At 47.1% G+C, this 22,400-nt stretch overlaps 1 long non-coding RNA gene across 1 annotated transcript in view; it reads left to right on the forward strand.

The window, feature by feature from the left end:
* LOC129384459 (uncharacterized) overlaps positions 1–22,400 on the forward strand; it is an 80,584-nt gene that overhangs the window by 51,501 nt on the left and 6,683 nt on the right. Inside the window, exon 7 of the long non-coding RNA XR_011890207.1 lies at positions 20,056–20,129. This is a non-coding gene — a long non-coding RNA (uncharacterized lncRNA). The remainder of the gene's footprint in view (positions 1–20,055; positions 20,130–22,400) is intronic.

Here is a 22,400-nt window from a genome sequence, read left to right on the forward strand (position 1 = left end):
ATTGCCGCTTCTCCTTCCAGTCTGTTTTCATCTTCGTCTAGGATATGTTGTTGTATTGTTGTTGACTTCCTGCCTAATAATGTTATGTGGTTCCCAAATATTTTAGGTGCGGCCTTCTTCTTCTCATGTATTTCTGACAACCAACGTTCACTTTCACCTTTTAATTTTGCTTGCACCAGTATGTGAACCATAGACTTTTTCTCCCGGTATATTTCCCATTTACTGGTTACTTCATCCTGCGGCAACTGCGCCTTCTTTGCCTGCCTGTGCTCTCGAGATGCTTTTTGTCGTTCGGCGATCGTTTGTCGTATCGCCCTGTTCCACCAGCTTCTCGGTTTATTTTTTCCTTTCCAGCGAACATGTCTCTCTTTTCGCATTTCTGTCGTTATTACGCTTAAAAGCTCACCATATTCCCACTCTTTACTTGGCCATTGGCCAAGTTCTTCCTCGACTCTAGTGACTATATTTGCTATTTTTCAGCGTTCAAACTTGGACTGGCCATTTTGCGCTACTTGCTCTCTTTCCCAACTACATATCCCATTTTCAAACTGATGCCTTTATGGTCACTCCATATGCTGCTATACCCTTTCTCATCAATGACCATTTCTCTCAACTTATCATGAATTGCTTCTGTCATCAGACAGTAATCAATGGTCAATTGCCCATTTCCCACTTCCCACGTGATCTGCCCTTCACACTTAGACCCTGTGTTCACGATAACGAGGTTATGTTGCTCACAAAGGTCTAGCATTGACTTCCCTTTGTTGTCGGTATAGCCATCTAAGTCCTGTACGGGGGCATTCCTGTCACCTAATAGGACAATTTCAGCACCATTCCCGAAACACTTAATATCAGCGCTGATGCATTCCACTAACTCTTTATTCTTCTCTGTGCAATTATTTCCGGTCCACAAATACGTAACGCCTAGCCAAGTTTTTTCCCACTCATTGCACCTGATAACCAAAGGTGCTCTTGACATTTTGAATTTGCTGTTTTCCATTTGGCTCCCTGATGGATGAGCATTCCGACTCGCCCTCCCTTTCTTTCCGACTTAGTTCTGTTGCACCCTTCCCAAACATAATTCTCAATAACTGGCGGCTCTTCTGAGTCTCTAAGGTGCGTGTCTGTAACCGCATACACACCTATTTGTTCTCTATTTAACTGCTTCTCAATCTCTGCCCACTTTACCTTTCTTCTGCCGTCCTGCATGTTTATGTAGCCTATTGCATGGCGAGCTCTCTTTCTTGCTTTCCTCCTTTTTCTGTTATGGACGGTCATACTCTTCTGTGGTTCCCCTGTGGGATCTTCTTCATTACTACCTACTCTGGCCTCCTGAGCGCCCGCGGGCCCCCTAAAGAAGCAACAGCGCGACCACCAAGTAGCCAGCCCACTTTCGTGCCAGCCTGTAATTGAAGTGGATCCCATCTCGTGTAAAACCACCACACCTTCTCACTTCCATGTTTAGTTCGAGAACCTCGAAACCTTTCTCTCGGCTCATTTTCCATATTGCCTCATTAGCAGCCACTACGGCTCTTTGTACGTGACTGTCATGTACAGGCACCTCCGGTACCGTGCACACCCCGATCTGCACCTGAGGGGATAGCTCGCGCAAGTCATCCACCCCCTTCGCCAAGCACTGGTCTAGTCTTGTCCCTTTCCTGTTTAGGACGTGCCCACCTGTTACTATGACAAGGTTGCGCACGTGGGCATTTTCCGCGAGCTTTTCTTTTGCTCGCTCCATGACAGAACCCAGTGTCCGGCCTTGAAATTTCCCTACAGCGGCTCTTTTATCGCCTTTCACCTTCTCCAAAATTGCTTCTGAGCACCTAGCCAGGTTTGAGTTTCCAGCGATAATCAGCTTTTCACTCTCTCCTACCTCTCCTGGCTTCCCTTTGTCCTTTTCCGCGTAATTCGTACTCGACAAGGGGCATTGTTCCCTGTGCTCCTGCTTTTCTCGCGTGGCGGCCTCAAGGAAGGGGCCGCTTTTTCCAGCTGACTCTTCATCACGCTGCACGCATTCCACGTACTTTCCTGACACTCCCTCTCCTGTCGCGTCGGGTGTCGGCGTTCCATTGTCATGCACATTCTCGTTCACAATGGCGGCAGTGTTCAGCTTTTCCTCGGCTGCTTCAAGTCTCTTTTCAACTACTTTTCGTGGATCGCGCTTCCCGTTTAGCTTATTTTTGAGCTCTTGCACCTGTTTGACAAGCTCTTCCTGGAAAGCCTCCATCTTCTTGAGCCTAGCATCGACATCACATTGTGTGCCCGTTGTTTCGACGCCCTCTCCATTCTCATCCGCCTCCTCATCTGCCTTGAGTGACCCCCCGCGCACTGCCCGCTTTCCCTGCTTTCTCGCCATGTATTGCACGGCTTTTTGCAAATACTATAATACTATAATAATGCTACTACTGATGCAAATACTATAACACTATACCAATGCAGAGCACGTGCCTTTAAAAAAAAAACCGATACGCACAGGATCCAAATCCTCAAAATGCCGCAAAGCAACTCTCACCACTGTTTCAAAAGCAATCAATGCCGCGATGACCGAAGGTATGACATGCTCTCGCACTTTCTCAACCACGTGGCTACGCTCTCACTTTTCTACCAAAAACACATACAGTAAAACCATTAATAGCTATTAGGTTTGCCACTTCCAAGCTACCATTTAAAGGCTACAAACACTCTATGTCCCACCCGGCTGCACGTGTACAAGCACGTGGCGCGAAATGACGCTTTAACCATCCTGCAAAACCAAATGTACACGAAACACACCCGCTCATCCGAAATACGAGAGACAAAGAAAAAAAAAAGAAAGAAGAAAAAGAAACAAAAAGAAAAGAAAGAGAAAGAAAACCACCTAATTACTATTTAAAGGAAAAAAATCTGCAAATCAAAAACAGAAGCAAGCTCGAAGCATGCACAAAAACTTATGATTTCGTCGCCGCCACGGAGCCTCGAAAAGCACGTCCATTCGCCACAAAACCCAAACACAGACGACAGGACCGGCGCCCTAGCCGATGGCGCAAGATAAAGGAAAAAAGCCGCAGTTTCGCCCGAAAGGCGAAGCATCGATTGCGATAGCAAATTTAATACATCGAGACAGCCAATTCTCGCCTGTAGCCTAGGCGAAGAATGAAACAGCGTTAACAAAAATGCCCACCCAACGCGCGCATTGGAATCTTCGTGAAGCGAAACATTCGTGAAGCGGGTAATTAAATGCTTTACAACAGTTTATCTTCCGTAAACACATAGCGATGTCGGCAAGACGGGAAGATGGCGGATACCGAAAAGGGATCGATTTTCGTTCAAGTTGGTAATCAATTCTCGTCCTATTTATTTCGGTCGTTTTTGCTCCTTCGCATATTTCTTAACTATGAATTCACACCAGCTCAACCAGTTCGCGACTTTGCCGATCCTCGTGTTTCGTCCTCCCAGCGCTCTCATGTACAGAAATTTTTGATATTTCCCTTTCGGCTATCTGTTGAGGTTCCCCACAATGCGCCAGCCTAACTCAATAATCAGCCTAAAAATGATATTTCCATAAGGTGACCCAAATTTAAATAACCTTCGGTTAGCAGCGTCGAGAGGTTACAGCCTTTTAATAAAATGTGTATTTACGGGCATTATTCGTAACTTTCTTGGTGCGTTAAAGCAGTGTTTTAATTCAGGCCAAAAATTCTGTTACAACACAGCAATGCCGTTTGAAATATGGGCCGTAAGTACACATGTTATAAAAAGGTTTGCTAACTGAAGGTTGTGGAAATTCTGGTGGGGTTCTAAACTATAAAATTCTAAATATGTTGCCCATTGAGTTACGTTGGTGCCCGGCGGTGAAGTTGGGCAAGTAGCCGTGCACACCGTGGTTGCTTAGTGGCTGTGGTGTTCGGCTGCTAACCTCGAGGTCACGGGATGCACAGTGCACAAAGAGCCGACTTTGTGCATCGTAGACATCAGGAAAAATTCCGATTTTGCAAAAATTCACTGCCGAACCCGTTGCGTTATGGTGGGCGCGGGATGCGCCTTCCGTTGGGGCGTTCCTTCACCGACGAAAACGCCCCCGATCTATGAGGGCGTTTCCCGTCATGCACTTCCCGTCGCGCAACACAGGCAGATAAGCAGTCAATGACTTGATAAGGATGATAAGGAATGATGAGGGGTCGCATGGATCTCGTCACGGTTGTTAGTGGTTCGTCGTGGATGGATAAGGTGTTAAAGAGCGATAAGGGCTTATACTGGTCGGATCAATTCTGATAATGTTATTAAGTACTGATAATGGTTGGTAAGCGTCGGATCATGTCCGATATGGTTGGTAAGGACAGGTAAGGCTTGATAAGGATCAGATCAATTACGTTAAGTTTGATACTGACTGATAAGGCTTGATAAAGGTCGGATCTAGTCCGATAATGTTGATAACGACTCATAAGGGTTCGTAAGATTTATACTAGTCGGATCAAGCTTCATAACATTGATAATGACACCGGGCTGCACGGAAATGAGCACGCGGCACAGTGCTTGCGCATACTTAGACAACTCCCGGAGGAGTTTCTGCGTGAATTGTTTTTCGTATGATTTACCACAAAGCCTGACATGGAAGGTTCATAGCTACCAAGGGGGAGTGGAGTGACCCGGCCCTCAGGAAACCTCTTTGGTAGGAGGATGGGTGTTAGGTACATACCGTCGTACATACACCGGTCCGAGCGCAACAGAGAGTGCACGTTAAGTTAAATGTATCTAATCCTTTCTGTGGGCGAGCATTAACGGCGATTTTTTTTTTCTTCGGTCTCATTTCGCGCATCGACGGGATGCGACGCCTGCAATTCCGGTGACGGCGCTTCTCGTGACACCTGTCAGAAGGGGCATTCTGCAAGTGTCCACCTAGTGGACATGTCCTTTCCGTCGGATGCTGAAGTTCTGATTGGCTGGGCTGGGGTACGTACGCGTCAGGAGGAGAAAGGCACCTTCAGTCAATCAGCGCATTAGCAGCAGACGACATGGATGTATCCATTAGGTGGACACTTACACAATAGTCCCCCAGCTTTGCGAGAGGCCTTCAGCGCAACGCTAAACCTTGCTGTCGATTTCAATGCTTGACGTTTTAGCGTACGGTCAGTTTTTGTGTACTCCTTCAAAGAGACGTTGCAACATGTCCCGCTAAAACCAGGGCAAATCTTCATGGTGGTAAAATGTCGAATAGCGTCTGTTTTATAAAACACATAGTGCCGGTGCTACGATGAAAGGAGTGGGGATACGGCAACGGATCTCGGAAGCATTTCAGTCTAACGGCGTCTCTAAGCGATGGCCACGAGGGAGGAATGGGGGAAATTAGCACGGTATCGCTTCCGTAAGATGCTTAATCTGTGAGATGTGACGCACGCGAAATGCAATAGTAAGATTGGCAATTGTTTGCGAGTTCCATTACTGCGTTTCTGGCCTAAAAGAAACTGGAGGCATGCGCACTCTCCTGTGTACGTTATCGCGCTTGTGCTGTGCGACGACACGGGTCAGTCGGCTCGAACGGCTAGCTGGCGTTCGCAGGAGATAGGCTTGCTTGCGAGTGTGGCCTAGCGATAAAGACAGAAATGCGAGTGCGGTGAGAGCTTCGGGCTGTTGTGCTGGGAGGCCAGCCTCGGATCACAGATAGATCACAGATCACAGATCACAGATCACGACCCTATACTAAAGCAGCTCACCTAGTCCAGTTTCATGCAAGAACTTTAAAAGCACTTTCGTTGCCTGCCTCGATCGCAGTTGTATTATCAGGCCATGAGCCCAGAATAGCGTCCTCCGACAGTGGCTGCCTGGCCACGCTGGCTAGGAAGTTGTCCACCATGCATCGGTCGCTTTAGTATACATGAATATGCTGGGCAATCCCATGATATGCGTTTCAGCGCTTCAGGTGGCCGACCCTGTTCACCGTCACTGTGTTAAGGCATGCACGCCAATTCATGACAAAATCTATAAGTGTTTTATGCTTGTATCTCCTTTCCATCAAATAAATGTTCGGTCGTTTTCTTAATTTCTTTTTCCGGCGTGCATGTGCCTTTACTGTAATTACGTTACAGTAATTCAGATAGATTCATTAAATTCGTTTCATTTACAGAAAACGCTCCAAATGATGTGAGACAGGAGTTTACCTACGCACGTACCTACCACAAAATACTTGGAACCACGCAAAGAATGAGTCGCATTAAAACAAGAAATATTGTTGTCTAGTGGCAAAGGCGTTTTTCGGGCAATGTGTGTGTGGAGTGGGGGGAGGGGCAGGCTGAGCAAACGACATACTAACAAGGTTATTTAGGGGAGGGGGGAGATCACGCTCCGGGTGTGCCACCCTCCTGCTACTCCACTGCTGTGGTCTATGTTTCGAGTTCGACAAGAGATTGAAAGAGCGTTCGACGTGAGTTCGTTGCCCGCACTCACGTGACTTGTTCAGCGGTCGTGAACCCTAGGTGATTTGAGGAAACTTTCGCATAGCGCCAGGTGGCTATCTTTGCTACCAGGAAGCCATGATCACGGCTGCAACAGGACTTTCGCGCATCAAGTCTTCACTGGGAAACCTCCTCAGCTGCGAAACAAAATGCGGCGCGAACCATTCACAGAAAAACAAAGCACCGTCTTCCTAGTCCGAATGATGCAGTTGGTTCCGCCACGGTTCAAGGGATTCGGGCGAGGGTAGAGTTTGTATAAAAGGGCGCCAGTCCGATTGCCGTTCCAGCCAGTACCGGCGATTCGTTTCCTAGACCGGAGCTCTTCACCGCAAGGCGTGCGTAAATATCCTGCGTTTGGTATGCGTAAATATCCTACGTTTCCGTATGCTCCTTGAAATGAGGGGGGACTGGACTATATTATCACATATATCACTCCGCCGTTTCGTACGTAGCAGCCAACGCTTCGGAAGTAACGCAAGTAGTGCGGTCACAGAAGTCACACTGTGCGTGTTTCTCGGGGCGGTTGCTCTTGGCCGGCGATGGTTTCCAAAGAATGCACTGCTTCGTATTTCACCGCTACAACTCGCAGACGCGAGTGTCTGGCAAAATACTTATTATTTGCGCACCTCTTTGCTTTGTGAACCGGAGAAAATGCCGGTCATGTTAGTAATAGTCGAACATGTTCACTTAGGAGCGCGAACTGGTTGTACAGACGCAACCAGGGCTTAAAAGCGCATAACGTGCTTTAAGCGCGTGCTCAAACCAAAATGTTCTCGTATGGCATGGCCAACGTGGCCGTGCCTATGGGCCTAGATATTAACTGGTTCAGTTGATTTTTATTTAAAGGTTACTTATCTAGTATCTTAAGTAGAAGTTATTGACAAACAAGCAGATAATGTGGTTGCAGCACTTCAACCACGAATGGTAACACGTCGCAGAATCCTCTAAACCCATACCTCTCCCACAAATGCTTACGGAGTTCGGTCATCAATTACGGTCCCCGGAGTGAAATTTTATTTAGAAAAAAGGGTGACAGAGAGGTCCCCCTGAGATGGTGCGCTCTAGTCTGCTATACTCTGTACCGCGGAAGAAGGCAGGGGAGTGAAAGTATTGCGATGAATTTATTTATTTTATTTATTCATTTACATATCACGCAGCTCTATTATAAGGCTTTAGTAGCAGCGGGAATAGTAAATTAGCGAACAAGGCAAACACAAGCGAAGAATTTAAATGTAGTTGGCATTTCTAAGTGAAAACAAGCACAAAGAAAGAAAGCTAAATATCTAATACAGGTAAAGCAATCTACATATATGAGAAATACTCTCCCACGTTGTCTAAACAGGAAACTAGCATACAAGGCAAAAAACGTGTAATTTAGAAGCAGTTAACACAGGTAAGTGGAGAGAAGAAAACAGAAAAAAACAGAGGTAATTGAATCGACGTATTCGAGAAGGACTCTCCTACTGCCACTAAAATTAAATTTAATGACACAGAAACATTAATACCGAATAATTCATTCCGGTGTTGTATGCAGAAACAAAAGTGTACTTGAACGTGTTAGCATGAGCAAGAAAATGTATTAGGTTTGAAGCATGGGGACTACGAGTACAAATATGTTAAGGAAGTGTAATACGACTGCAGTCGCAAAAGCAAGCGACGGATTTATTGATTACGTGTAGAAAGTTAGCAGATTCAGTGTCATAACGAAGCAAGTACGGTTGGATGTTGAGGGTCATGCAGTACCTGTGTAAACGAAAAACGGCGTCTGTAATTACGGCAGATGAAACGAATAGATTTTTCTTTGCAGATACTCTAGTTAACTGATTTCACACTGTCTTTATCGGTGCGAAGAAATAGAGGCGTATTCGAGATTGGGGTGAATAAGTGCTTTATACGAAATGAGCTTAGTTCCGGCGTGGGCCTTTGGCTAAAATGCGATGCAAGTAACCTAGTTTTTTAAGTGCTTTCTTGTTTACATATTCAATGTTCAAGTGCCGGGTGCGAGTCCCGGACAAGGACAATTTTTTTTTCAACAGCGAGGCTTATCTTTCGAGGAAATCGTATTTATTTCCTTTGTAGCAATGACTACGACTGAGAGGATGTCTCATTTTGCTTTAATTACTTCCCTCCACCTTGCGGGTTTCCACAGAACTATGATGTCAAACTCTTGCCTTTGCTTCGAGTTGTTCACAAATTAGACTTCTCCCTACCATCCGTAAGCCGCCTGGTTAGCTCAGATGGTAGAGCGGCTGCCCTGGAAAGGCGGTGGTCCCAGGTTTGAGTCTCGGACCAGGAGGAATTTTTCTTCAACTGCGAGGCTTTTCTTTTGATAAACCCGTATGGGTTTCCCTTGTAGCAGCTGCTACGATTGGGCGGATGTCTCATTTTTCTTTAATTAATTACGACGATTTTACTGCAATTAATACTTATTTGCTACGTTTACAACAGGTGAAAAACGACACGCGGGATTTAACGAAACTATAACGGTCATTATGAAGTTATTAATTTCATACAGAACATGATCATTAGCATAAGGCCGAATTTCAGATTAAGTTTCACATGGCGTACCATTGATATATAACAAAAATAGTAAGGAACCTTACACAGACCCGTGTGGGACAGCGGACGTAATGTTAACAGGAGATCAACAGAATTAAAGGAAAAAATTGTTGACAACACCGAAGAAAACTGGCGACCCAAGAAATAAGATTGGGGTGGAGGGTTATTTAGTATTGCGTTTCATTTGACAAGTCTCCTATCAAGGAGCACAAAATCAAAGGCTTCCCAAAAGTCGATAAAGCTAGCATCAACTTCATTACCTAAATCCAGAGTAGAAGCAACATGATAAAAAAAATCGACAAGTTGCGTCACAGTGCTGCCGTCACGACGAAAACAATGCTGAAGGGATCCTAGAATTTTGATTAAAGGAATTCTATGACGTCTTTGTGAATGAGAGAGAAACAACTTTGTGTAGTCGCCTGCAGAACGACACCATGACTGAATGGCGCCGTGACGCGGGCCCTGACGTCTTCTCAGCGGGTCATCTCTACTCAACTCCAGCGCGTGTTACTCTCGCGGTCGGTCACCCTGAGGGGCAACGCTCCGTCGGTTTCGCTCGGCCTTTGTCTTTCAAGAGCCGCCGAGACCTGCTGGACGGCCCAGGTTTGGCTTTCGTGGTCGTAGCATTCCGCCGCAGCCGCGAGTCGCGGCGGAATCGTCTTTGTGAATAATATACTCCAAAATGCTACACGAGTGTCGAGTTAAAGATATTGTCCTGTAATGAGAGAAAGGCTGCTTATTTTCTAGCTTGCACAATCGTAGAACTTCGGCTGCTTTGCGCGAACTCGTTACTTGGCGAGAGTCTAAGAATTTCCAGAAAATAACCGTGGGTTGCTGCGATGGCCAAAGAGAATGGTTTAGGACTGTTAAGGAGAAAAGTTGAGGACAACATCAGGAGCGATAACTATGTAACCGATAGGGTTATGAGGTGCATTGTAAGCAACCAATGAACATGATGACAAACTTGTAATACGAGTTAAAAGCCTAAGACGTTGCTACCGGGCCTTTAGTAGTGGTGTCATAAATCTCGAAAGAGGTACTAATTGTTGAAGAGTAAAGCGGAAGTTTAGAACTTGCGAAGATTTGATTTAGCTTGCAAAGGAAACTGCGCATTTAGTCCTAGATCAAAGTGCTTTCTTGGCACGTTGAAATGAAGCGCGAAATTCTGGATTGAACTTTTGTGATTTCCGCAGCTTGCTGACCCGGCATGACAAGTGCAAAATTTCGTGGTACATTTTAAGAAGCATATGATTTACCTTCTTTGTTTTTAAAAGGAACATGACGATCGATGCATGACTTCACTATACACTCAAAATGTTCAATGTGACCATCGACATTAGACATAGTCTTGAGCGACAGAAAATGCTGAACGTTATCCGCCACGGCGTCAGTAATCAAAAAGCTCCAACAAAATCATGAAATGTGGAAAAGGTAAAGCATTGCTTTGGAGTTGGATCCAAAATTTAGCACTCGATACCTAAATAAACGGGAGTGCCACTGACAAACTCCAAGTCTACTATGAAATTCTGTCTGATGTTCGCACGAATTATTTTGCTCAGAATGAATGATAGTAAAACTTTCATTATGTCCCTGCAAATAGACGCGTTAGTGGCGGAGAACGCTGAAGCCATTGAGAGAGAATGAAACATTTATTTGAAGTAGTGATTTGTCAGTCGACGTGGGAGGGTCCCTTATTCCAGGAGCCCTCTGGCTTGGATCGCCCTCCGGGCCCGGGCGACTAGTTCGCGCTGGTCGACCAGGTCCGGCTTGGAGATCGCAGCCTCCCACGTTTCAGCGAGGTGGTTTGGATCTGCGTCTGCTGCTATTAGTTGTGTCGCTATGATGCTTTCTCGGGTGTTCTTGCATTGCAGGAGGAGGTGCGCCAGGGTGTCAGGCACGTTGCAGTGTGGACAGGTGTAGCTGTATAGCGTCGGGTGGAAGTGATGCAGCAAGATTCCGTGGGTAAATGTATTGCTCTGGAGTCGCCTGTAGTCGGTGCCTTCGTTTCTTGTTAGTTTGGGATGTGGTGGAGGGTACACCCTGCGTCCAAGCCGATAGTGTTGTAGTAGTGCTTGGTAAGTTAACGGTATTGTTTCCGTTTCCTCCGCTGATTTGTGTGGGTGGGACCTTTCTCGAATACCGTGCGGGGAAGCCCGGTTGACGCTTGCGCGGGCCGCGGTGTGTGCCGCTTCATTCCCCTCGAGTCCCTCGTGTCCCGGAACCCACATGATGCAGGTGTAGGGGGGAGGAGTATCGCCACGTTTCAGTAAGTTGATCGCTTTGGTGGAGACCCTGCCTTTCATGTAGTTGCGTGCCGCTGTTTGAGAGTCGGTGAAGACCACTATGGCATCCTCGCTTGTATGGGTGGCGAGTGCTATAGCGGCCTCCTCAGCTGTGTCCGCGCGTTTGGCGAGAATTGTCGCCAACGCCAGTGTCGTCCCCCTGTAGTCTGTGACGCTGATGGCGAAGGCGTTTCGGCCAGGATACTTGGCTGCGTCCACGTAGCGAGCCTGCGGGTCGTTACGGTGCTTGTGTCTGATGGCGTTTACCCTGGCGAGCCGTCTGCCTCGATGGTGTTCTGGATGCATGTTCCGAGGGATCTGAAGAACTTGTAAACATTCTCGCAGCTTCGATGTGATCTTTTCTTTACGTTCGCCATCGTGTTCTATGTTGGTTACATATCCTGTGCGTCGGAGGACTGCTCGGCCTGTGGTTGTGAGCTTGAGTCTCTCGATCTGGTTGATGAGGTGCGCTTCCGCGAGTTCTTCCCAGGAGTTGTGAACTCCCATGCGAAGCAATCGGTCAGTGGAGGCGGTTGTCGGTAGTCCTAGGGCGAGCTTCGTGGCCTTTCGTATTAGAAGGTTTAGCTTTTGTTTCTCGGCTGTCTTCAGGTTGAGGTAAGGAGTTCCGTATGTAATGCGGCTGTAAAGGAGGGCTTGTACCATTTGCAAAGTTTCGTGCTCTTTGAGGCCATTGCGGCGATTGGCCACGCGTCGTATCAGATGAGTAAGCTGTGCCACGGTGTTGTGTAACCTGGGGAGTGTGGCGGAGCCGGACCCGTCCTTGTGTATATGGACTCCGAGGACTCGAAGTGAATCGACCTTCGGTATCGGGACTCCCTGGAGAAGGACTTGCGGGTCCGGCGCGTCGTGGCTTGGGGGCCGGCCCCGGATGCGTGCCCCGAGTACTAACAGCTCGGATTTATCTGGGGCGCAGTGGAGGCCGCAGGTGCTGAGGTACCGTTCGATGATGTTGACTGCCTCCTGAAGACGGGTCTCCTGTTCGCCCGTGCTCGCGCCTCTCGTCCACAGTGTGATATCATCTGCATATAGAGCATGGGATATCCCTGGGACGGTGTCTAGGAGGCGGGGAAGGTTGAGGAGGGCCACGTTGAAGAGGAGTGGCGAGATTACCGAACCTTGTGGCGTACCCCTGTTAGGTAGGTGAAATGACTTGCTTCGGAGGTTGGCAATCCCCACCGTGGCCGTACGGTTGGTGAGGAGAGCGCGCATGTAGGCGTATGTTTTGGCACCGCAGCCGATATCTTCTAGATTACGGAGAATGGCTTCATGGCTCACGTTATCAAAGGCGCCCTTTACGTCTAGCGCTAGAATGGAAGACTTGCTGTGTTTGCTCAAATGGTCAAGAATATCTTCTTTTAGCTGGAAGAGGACGTCCTGCGTGGAGAGCATCTGGCGGAAGCCGAACATGGTGTGCGGATAGCGATCGTTTCCCTCGAGATGTGTGGTGAGCCGCTCATTGACCATGTGTTCAAACAGTTTCCCGGCGCAGGACGTAAGGGAGATGGGGCGGAGGTTTGCGATGGAGATGGGTTTGTTTGTCTTGGGTACCATGGTTACCTCCGAGTGTTTCCAGGCTGTTGGTAGCTCGCCTTTAATCCAACAGTCGTTATAATACCGAAGGAGAGCCGTCAACGCCCGAGGGGGTAGCTGTCGAAGGTGCTTGTTGGTTACTCTGTCTTTGCCCGGGCTCGTATTGCGTGTTATCCTAGAGAGGGTCGCCTGCAACTCTGCCTGTGTGAAAGGCCGATCTAGCTCTTCGTTCGGCGCTCCTTGGTACTCTCTGGGGGTGGAAAGGTTGGTGGCAGTGGCTTGCGGGTTAGCTGAGCCGTGTAGCTTCGTCTGAAGTTCTTGGAGTAGCTGATCCTCTGTGCCGCCATAGTTGTGGATTAGTCGGTGAATTGTATGTCTTTGTTGGGTTTTGGTGTGGGTGTCGTCGACCAGGGATCGAAGTATATGCCAAGTCTTCTTTGTGCTGAGGTTTCCTTGAAGTTGGTCGCAGAAGGATCGCCATTTCTGACTCGCTAGCTGTTCAGCGTACTCCTGTGCCTGCATGCTTAATAGGGCAATTCGGCGCTGGAGCTTGCGGTTGAGCTTTTGGCGTCGCCATCGTTTGAGGAGCGATCGCCGAGCCTCCCATAAGTGCAGTAGGTGGTTATCGACCGCCGGGTTGTCCTCGTCTAGTTGAATCGTCCTGGTGTGGCCGTCAGCCGCACCTACGATACCGTTTAGCCAAGATTCAACGTCTTCGATGTCCGACTCGTTGTCAAGCTCATTCCTATACGCATTCCAGTCAGTGAGTCGCGCCTTTCCTGTCTTGTGCGCGCGGTGAGATTGTTCAACCTCGATTTGAATTATGTGGTGATCGCTCCCTAGCGTGTCCGGGAGTCGGGTCCACGTGGCCTTTCGCACGTCTCGAGTGAACGTGAGATCAGGATTGGTGTCCCGGGACACGCTGTTGCCCACTCGGGTGGGTTGGAGCAGGTCATTCCATAACGTAAGACCGTGCTGCTGTGCGGCATCGTGAACCCGTGCCCCTTTCTTGGTGGTATTGGGGTAGCCCCAGGCCGCGTGTGGGGCGTTAAAGTCCCCTACTACAACAAGCCGGTTGCCGTTTACGTTCTTGCGAAGGTCCCGGACGAAGTGGTCGTAGTGGAGTAGCTGCTCCCGCGGCGGGCTGTAGAGATTGGCCAGGTATAGGCTCTGTTGATTCTTGCGAGTCGGCAACACCTCCACTATGGTGTGTTCGATTTCAGTGTCTTCAATTTCGTGAGGCTGTGCGGTTAGTGTCTTCTTGACAAGAATTGCGGTGCGGGCAGTCTGTGCCATAGTGTTGTAGCCGGGGAGCTTTATTTTCATGGTGTTGGTTTCCTGTAGCGCGATTATGTCAGGATTGTTTGCTTTGAGATATTCTTGCAGGTTGGCCGAGCGGGGTCTATAGGATCTGCAATTCCAGTGCCAAATGCGGAGGGTGGGAAGCGGCTCGGTATGTCTACGTTTGGGAGCCGCCATGTTGGTGGTTGTCCTCCACCTGGAGTAGGTGGTTTGGCGTTGTGGATCTAGAATCCTCCGCGGATTCCCCTCGTACGGTCCTTCGTCCTTTTCGTTTGGTTCCTAACTGCTCCGCCAGATGTTCATGAGTAACAAAATTCTTGTAAGCATAGGTCATGAAGTTGTGTTGTTGTGCCATGAAGCCATCCAGTTTGGCGTTGAGTGTGGTGACCGTACGGGTTAGTGGCTCTACCTTGTCCATGATTTTAGTTATCACTGTCTGTATGGTCCTGTCTACTGATGCGAGAAGTTTTGTAGTGAGGGTTTCCTCGAAGACTTGAAGGCGTCGTTCCACAAGGTCGAGAATCTTCGCTTCATGTGCTTGCAGCCGCTCGTCTACCCGCTTCATTATTCTGGTTTCTACATGTTTTAGTATGCTTTCTTCTGCTCTCTTCGCTACTCTTTGCTCGAGTTCTGACATGTCGCACTCGGCTACCGGTTGTTGTTGTATCGTCCTCTCTAGATCCTGTACTTTATGTTCGAGAGTCCGTATCGTCGCTGTTTCACCCGAACTGCTGGGGTTGCGTGAGGAATTCGAGGCGCTGCTTCCGTTCGCCGCGGCGACGTAAGTGATTCGCCTAACGGAGCGAGACCGTGACCGAGAGCGGGATGTAGAGCGCGATCTTAGGATAGAGCGAGAGCGACTCCGGCCAGGTCTTTGTCGAGGCGAGGGCCCCCGTGAGCTATCTGATGTGGTAACCAGCGCGGGGAAGTCTTCGGTGCTCGAGCTCCAGTGATTCTGTCGGGCGCGAGCGTTGTCAAGTTGCTGTCTTCTTACTTGGTATGGAGGCGGGTTGTTACGGAGTTTCTTCTTACATTCCTTGCCTGCCGTTTCGTGGTCTCCGCCGCAAATTTCGCACTTCGGGTGACAATCGTGTTCTTCCGTGACCCCATCGCGCCCGCATGTGTAGCAGAAGTTGGCTCTCGGCTGAGGACATATATCCTGTCTGTGTCCGATGGCGCCGCAGGTTCTGCAGTATTGGACGGATTTTCGGTAGGGCTTGCATCTGTAGTCACCGCTCTGGTACGTTACGTAATAAGGGACGTGCTGTCCGTCGAAGGTGATAACCGCGGCTGTTGAAGACCCTAGCATGCGCGCGCCGAGAACCGTGTATCTTGAGTCCACTCGAAGGCCGGCAACAATCTCCGCGGGACTTGTACCCGGTTCGAGGCCGTATATCACTCCGCGGCACACATCGTCTGGGTGCCGGATGTGGGGATTTACTTGATAGACGGTTCCGCCGAGTTGTATGGTGTTGATATGCTGCAGTTTGGAAGCTCGTTCCGTACTTGCCGTGCTCGCGATGATCACATTCTCTAGTTTCTGCACTTGTACTCGGACATTATCGTGAAAGTCTTGCTGGACCAAACCACTGGATCTTCCGATGGCTTGTGTCACTGCGATGAGTGTGTGCTTCGAGAGGTCAAGACCTGCTTGAGGGCGGAAGACGATCTTGAAGTCGTCAGTAGGGAAGGGGCGCATCTTCAGAATGCGTTGACGCTGCGGCAGTGGTTGTGCTTGAGGCTTGGGGTCTGGTTTCAGGACTTCCATGGCTCTTTCCTCGGTGGATTTATTGTCTTCTTTTGCTGATCTGCCTTTACGACCAACTTGTAGCCACTCGATGTGGGCTTTACCCGTCGTTTTGCCGCTATTCGCGTCGTATGTCCACTGTGGTGTGGTATCGGTGTTAGCCCCGGTCACCTCCATTCGCGCCGTTGTCGGCTCTTCTGGTAAAGCGTTCGCCATCTCTGTTTCCAGAAAAGCGGGCGCGCTTCGCCTCAGATGCTGGTTCTGCGCGATTCACTTCTGCTGCGAGAGCGCCGTGCGCGTGCACCGCGGGCATGCAGGCGCGAGCCGCTGGTCTCCTGCTCGTGCCACGGGTGCCCCGGCGTTAGGGTTATACTGGAGCGCACGGTCACACAATGTTCAGGGTACGATAATTCGAGTAGAGGTCCACTCACTGCGTCGTGGCTGGTGTCAAACGATGCCTTGCAAATTCAGGAATCCGAGGTTACCAAATTCGCTGAGTTTCCAAGCAACGTTCCGCACAAAATAGCGAGAAAAGCAGGAGCCCATGTGAGGTACGACTGTGCTCCTCGGCCCCCTGGCGGTTTTTTTTCGAAGCCATTGAATACAGGGAATATTAAAGCCAGCAAACAGGATGATGTCGCTGGGGCTACCAAGTGGGCACAAACCGCAGAAATTGTTAAAATTTGCTTATGTAATAGAAGCTTGCATCACGCCAATCCCACATAATTGGACCCGATAATACCTTAACCTTGAAACCAGCGCACAAGTAAAGCGACACCACTACGTTATTTATTTTGACAATCATGCTGGACTGCAGCGCAACCATGAGACGGGGATTCCGAGTCATGAATGTCTTCACGAGGCCATGTTTCAGCGATGCGCATGACATATGAGACACACGAAGTGACCAATTTTAATGATGATGAGGAGAGAAGGAGTCAATTTTCGTGTACATTACACAGCAAACCTATACTAAAGCAGCTCACCTAGTCCAGTTTCATGCAAGAACTTTAAAAGCACTTTAGTTGTCTGCCTCGAACGCAGTTCAGCCTATTCATGTCAGCCTATTCGCCAAGATTTATAATGATCCTCGCAAACTATGGAATTCAGTTAATAATCTGGGACAATTTGTGGAAAACAAAACGCGCTTCGACGTCAGAGCCCTCTCCCAAGACATGAGCGAAGATGCAGCTATTATGGCTTCGAATGAATATTTTGCCCACTCCGGCGACTATTTGCCGCCTTCTGAACAGAGTACATGGGAAAGAATCTGCCGTAGAGTAACACTGCCTAGCACAATTAGTTTAGCCCCAGTGACACCATTTGAGGTATTAAGCTCGATAAATATACTACGTAACAATGTCGCAACAGGTTCTGATGAATTAAGTGCGGCGCCTATGAAGTATGTTGCGGATCTCATCTCAGAGCTCCTGGCTCATATCATTAATTGTATGTTCGTTTCTGGACTTTTCCCTTCCGATCTGAAGCTTGCGCGTGTATGCCCTGTGCATAAAGGCGGTGCTCTAAATGACATTTCGAATTACAGGCGAATCTCTGCTTTGCCTGTTCTATCGAAGGTGTTTGAATCTGCCATAAATTGCAGACTAAGGAACTTTCTTAGAAAGTATAACATAATAAACAATGCTCAGTACGGTTTCCAGAAAGGCATGTCCACTGAATCAGCCCTGTTAAACGTAAAAGAAGAGATACTAAACAATTTCGAAAAAAGACTGTATACAGTTGGATTGTTTCTTGATCTGAAAAAGGCTTTTGATAGTATAAAACATGATATCCTAGAACAAAAATTATTCGACTACGGAATACGCGGTGTTGCTGTACAACTTATTAAAAACTACTTATTTGCCAGAAAGCAATATGTTAAAGTTGGAAGCTTAACGTCAGCAGAAATTGAACTTAAGCAAGGCGTTCCACAAGGTTCGATCTTAGGACCCTTATTATTCATAGTTTATATTAATGATATATGTAATATCCCTTACACAGAAAAACTAGTTATGTATGCCGATGATACGAATGTCTTTTTTAGTGCTGATTCAATGAAAAGTCTCCAAGTTACTGTAACGAATTATTTAAGGCATTTGGAAGTGTGGCTAAATGAAAACAAGCTTACATTAAACGCACGTAAAACGAAATACGTTATTTTAGGCCTAGAAACAAACCATGTATTAATCTGAAATTCTCCTTTCAAGGCACATCGTTAGAGTGCGTTCGCACGCAAAAATTTCTAGGTGTTTGGTTCGAGGAAAACATGTCGTGGAATACCCATGTGTCCAGGCTTGCTTCTGAATTGGGCAAAACTGTAGGCTGTCTGTACAGGTTATCAAACTTAGTTCCATTATGGCTAAAGAAAGCTATATATTACGGCCACTTCTACTCTCACCTCTACTGCGCGCTAGTATGGGCAAAAATGTCTGTTCAGAACCTAACCAGACTCGAGGTGTTGCAGAAAAAGGTTCTCAGAATATTTGAACATTTTATGGGCACCCTCGCGAACTACGTACTCATCAGCTGTTCATAAAGCACGATATTACTAGAGCAAGTGATCTTTATACATATAAACTACTACTTTATACAAAGAAAAACAAGCTTCATGAGCATTCATTTGATAGCTCCCCCCGATACTCTCTCCGAAATCAATCCATACCAGTTCCTTATTCCCGTACAAGCTACGGAGAATGTCTTCTTCAATACCAGATACCACCAATAGTGAACAAATTCTTAACTTGTACCAAATTCGAACTACCAGAATGTAAATTCAAGAAACATGTGCGAACTATGCTTTTAAAGATGTAAGAACCACTCGAACAACCTTTTTTTGCTATCTTGATACATATTTCATTTGATGTATAAAATTATTTTTGTTGCTTTTGCACGAGTGTTTACAAAGATTTTTCGACATCTGTATAATATGCAATTATTTTGTGCACTAAAACTGTTGCGTTGCGTGAATTGTACTTCATGCCTACATTTTTGTACAGCGTTTCAGATGATTATTTTTGCAATCTGCCTGCTGCTATTTAATGGGTCCTAGGGTACTCTCAAGATTTCTGCGACATCTTTTCGCCCAAGAACCTCCGACTCGGTGTTGGAAATAAACTTCACTTGACTTGACTTGACAGTTGTAATATCAGGCCATGAGCCCAGGATAGCGTCTTCCGACAGTGGCTGCCTGGCCACGCTGGCTAGGAAGTTGTCCACCATGCATCGGTCGCTTTAGTACACATGATTATGCTGGGCAACCACATGATTTGCGTTTCAGCGCTTCAGGTGGCCGACCCTGTTCACAGTCGCTGTGTTAAGGCATGCACGCCAATTCATGACAAAATCTATAAGTATTTTATGCTTGTATCTCCTTTCCATCAAATAAATGTTCGGTCGTTTTCTTAATTTCCTTTTCCGGCGTGCATGTGCCTTTACTCTGAAAATGTCAGATTCCTTTATAATGAAGAACGTTTGTAAACAGGCATAAGGTGCCTCAAGAAGGCTGGCCAACGTTTCGATAGCAGGACCTATTTTCGTCAAAGGCGGCCTCGTCATCCTCGGCATGTTAGTTTTAAAGGGTTAGTGCAGTGACGTCACGTGCGGGTGTTGTCCCTGGTGGCTGGTGTTAAAGGGAGACACTTCAGAGGTAATGAGCGCTGTCGTCCGACGTCTGTGAGCTTCGTTCCCAAGACGAGGAGACAAGAGCTGGAGAGTGGGAACGCGGGGAGAAAACAAAATAAAGGAAAGCAGAGAAAAAAAGCAGGGCGACACCAAGACAAAAAAAAAAAAAGAGAGAGAGAGAGAAAGAACAAGAAAGAAAAAAATTAAAGAGTGACAGGGGCATGGGAAGGCGTTGGGGAGAGGAGAGGTTAAGGAGCATTCAGGGGTGTCGTTAGCGGCATGTTTTTGTGGCATTAGAAGAGCCGGTCAGGCGGTCAGTGCGCGCGTAACACAAAAGACAAAGAAGACAGGTCCTCCTATCGAAACGTTGGCCAGCCTTTCTGAGGCACCTTATTCCTGTTTACAAACTTTATACCACAGTGTGCTATTCCCTCCGTCAGCCCGTTTCCTGATTTTGGACTTATAATGGAGAAATTTGTCTAAAACATAACGTACGTTAAATGTGCTTGAGCTCGACTTACTGGATGAGCAGATCAGACATTTCAATCGCCTTCTTCCGCAGATCTTCAAGCATCCACGACAGTGCCAAGATGAAGCTACTCAGCATTATACCTATCGCTGGGCTTGTCGCACTCTGTAAGTACGCTTCTAGCGCACTGAAAGAGAGACACAGAGAGGATGACGCCCTGTTCTTCCAACCATTTCATTGGGCAACGCTTTTGCTTGACGCAACTCGTCCGGTGCGATGCCTTAGTGCAGCGACGGACGAGTCTACGCACACGCTCTATCTCGTCTCACCGAAAGCAATGCCCTTGATGGAGTTTGACCTAGCACACAGCATGTGCATTAAAAAATTGCTGAAATTACTGATAAAAAAATTGTCTTCTGCGATTACATAAAGGATTAAAGAATAAAGACAGAAAAAGCAAAAGGGAAATAGTTTGTTGCGTTTATCAATCAATCGGTCACTCTGGTGAAATAATAAGGTAAAGAAAAATGGACGAGGACGAAAACCTTGCCGCATTGTGGGAGCCGAACATGCAACTTGAATATTATTTTCACGGCGCTGTACGGACTAAGCTACCGCGGCAATTGCTTATGTTGTGCATTCATGTATTACAATGTTAACGGTTTATATAAATTTGGCTCTCCTTTCTTCCGTAAGGGCGCTCTACACAGTCATTATTACATACAGATGCAGCAGAAATAATCTCCGTTGGAGACATAAAAAACAAACAAGGGCAATGTGCAAATATTCACGTAACGGTAGCTGTAATTTAGGCTGCCATTACACTTTGATTGTAGGAGGACCTTGAGCTGCCGCCGGTAGATTCAGATAATCTAACGGGTCCAATAAATTTGGTTCGAAAAAGATCGGCCAGAAACTGTATCTGCATTCATATCAAATTGATTTCGCAGTTAACTTGAGAGAAAAGAAAATGCGTAAGGTAATGATGTCAGCATGCTAATCATAATCCCGTAATCATGACCCCGTGTACTTGAATATTGAAATTCTTTACCTGGTAATACCCGTTCTCTGCCTTTAAACTTATTTTTAGCGACCATTGAATAGACAGTTCTTTTCATTGCGTCTGTATTGTTCATATTGCCTTTGTTATATGTCATTGTTCTATTTTCATACCCATTCCTGCAATAGCCCAATAAGGCTTCAGTATGTATAAATAAATAAATAAATAAATAAATAAATAAATAAATAAATAAATAAATAAATAGGTTCCAGGGACTGATCGGCTATTTTACGATAACGTCTTAAACGTTGGCAGGTATGCCATACATGTCAGTCCGTATATATGTTACATCACTTTGTCATGCTGCCACTGATCGAAGAAATAGAGAGAGAGAGAGAGAGAGAGCAATATATTCAAATGATGGATCGGGGCATACTGAGTGAAGTGGCTAACGGGAAAGGACCTAAGGGGTGCGTCACTGTAGAATTTGGCGTAATAGTTTTGCGGAAACCCGCAAGGTGGAGGGAAGTAAATAATAAATGGCGAGTTCGGTTAGCTCAGATGGTAGAGAGGCTGCCCCGGAAAGGCTGTGGTCCCGGGTTCGAGTCCTGGAACAGGTTGATTTTTTCTTCAACTGCGAGGCTTTTCTTTCGAGGAGCTTTTAAGGGTTTCCTTTGTAGCGACTGCACCGATTGGGTGGATGTCTAATTTTCCCTTTATTATTTACTTCCCTCCACCTTGCGGGTTTCCGCAGAATTATTACGTCAAACTCATGCTTTTCCTTCAAGTTGTCGATAAATTTGGCTTCGCCCTGCCATCTACTAGAGGTCTGGTTAGCTCGGATAGTAGAACGGCTACCTCGGAAAAGCGGTGGTCCCGGGTTCGCGTCCCGGATCAGGACGAATTTTCCTTCAACTGCGGGGCTTTTCTTTCGAGGAACCCGTAAGGGTTTCCTTTGTAGCAATTGCTACGCTTGAGTGGATGTTTCATTTTCCCTTTATTAATTACTCATTGTAGAAGGTTCCCACGCGCACACCCATACATATTTGAGCCTCTGACATCATCTGCGGCAAGACCCAAAGGTTGTTTGAGCAGCCTCAACCTCTTTTTTAGGGGGCGTCCTTTGTTTGGTTTCAAGGCGAATAGCATTGCCTACATCCGCAGGTTTTCCTTATCTAATTGGCTAACGAGAGGCGAGGAACAACCCTGCTTCAAAGTAAGACTACAGTCATCATAACAAATCGACGCTCTCCTGGTCATTCCTTTAGTGCGGGCGCAGAATGAATAAGACAAGCGCTATTGCTTATCCCTTTATTCAATATCCACTAAATATCTGTCCTCTGTGTTAAAATTGTTTACTCGTGGATTATTAAGTAGCCCGTTCTCTCTCATTTCTTATGCTTTTTGACCTCTGAGCGCAACGCTCCAATAGCGAGCT

This window comes from Dermacentor andersoni, chromosome 9 (genome assembly GCF_023375885.2).
Source record: "Dermacentor andersoni chromosome 9, qqDerAnde1_hic_scaffold, whole genome shotgun sequence".
Classification (NCBI taxonomy): Eukaryota; Metazoa; Arthropoda; class Arachnida; order Ixodida; family Ixodidae; genus Dermacentor; species Dermacentor andersoni.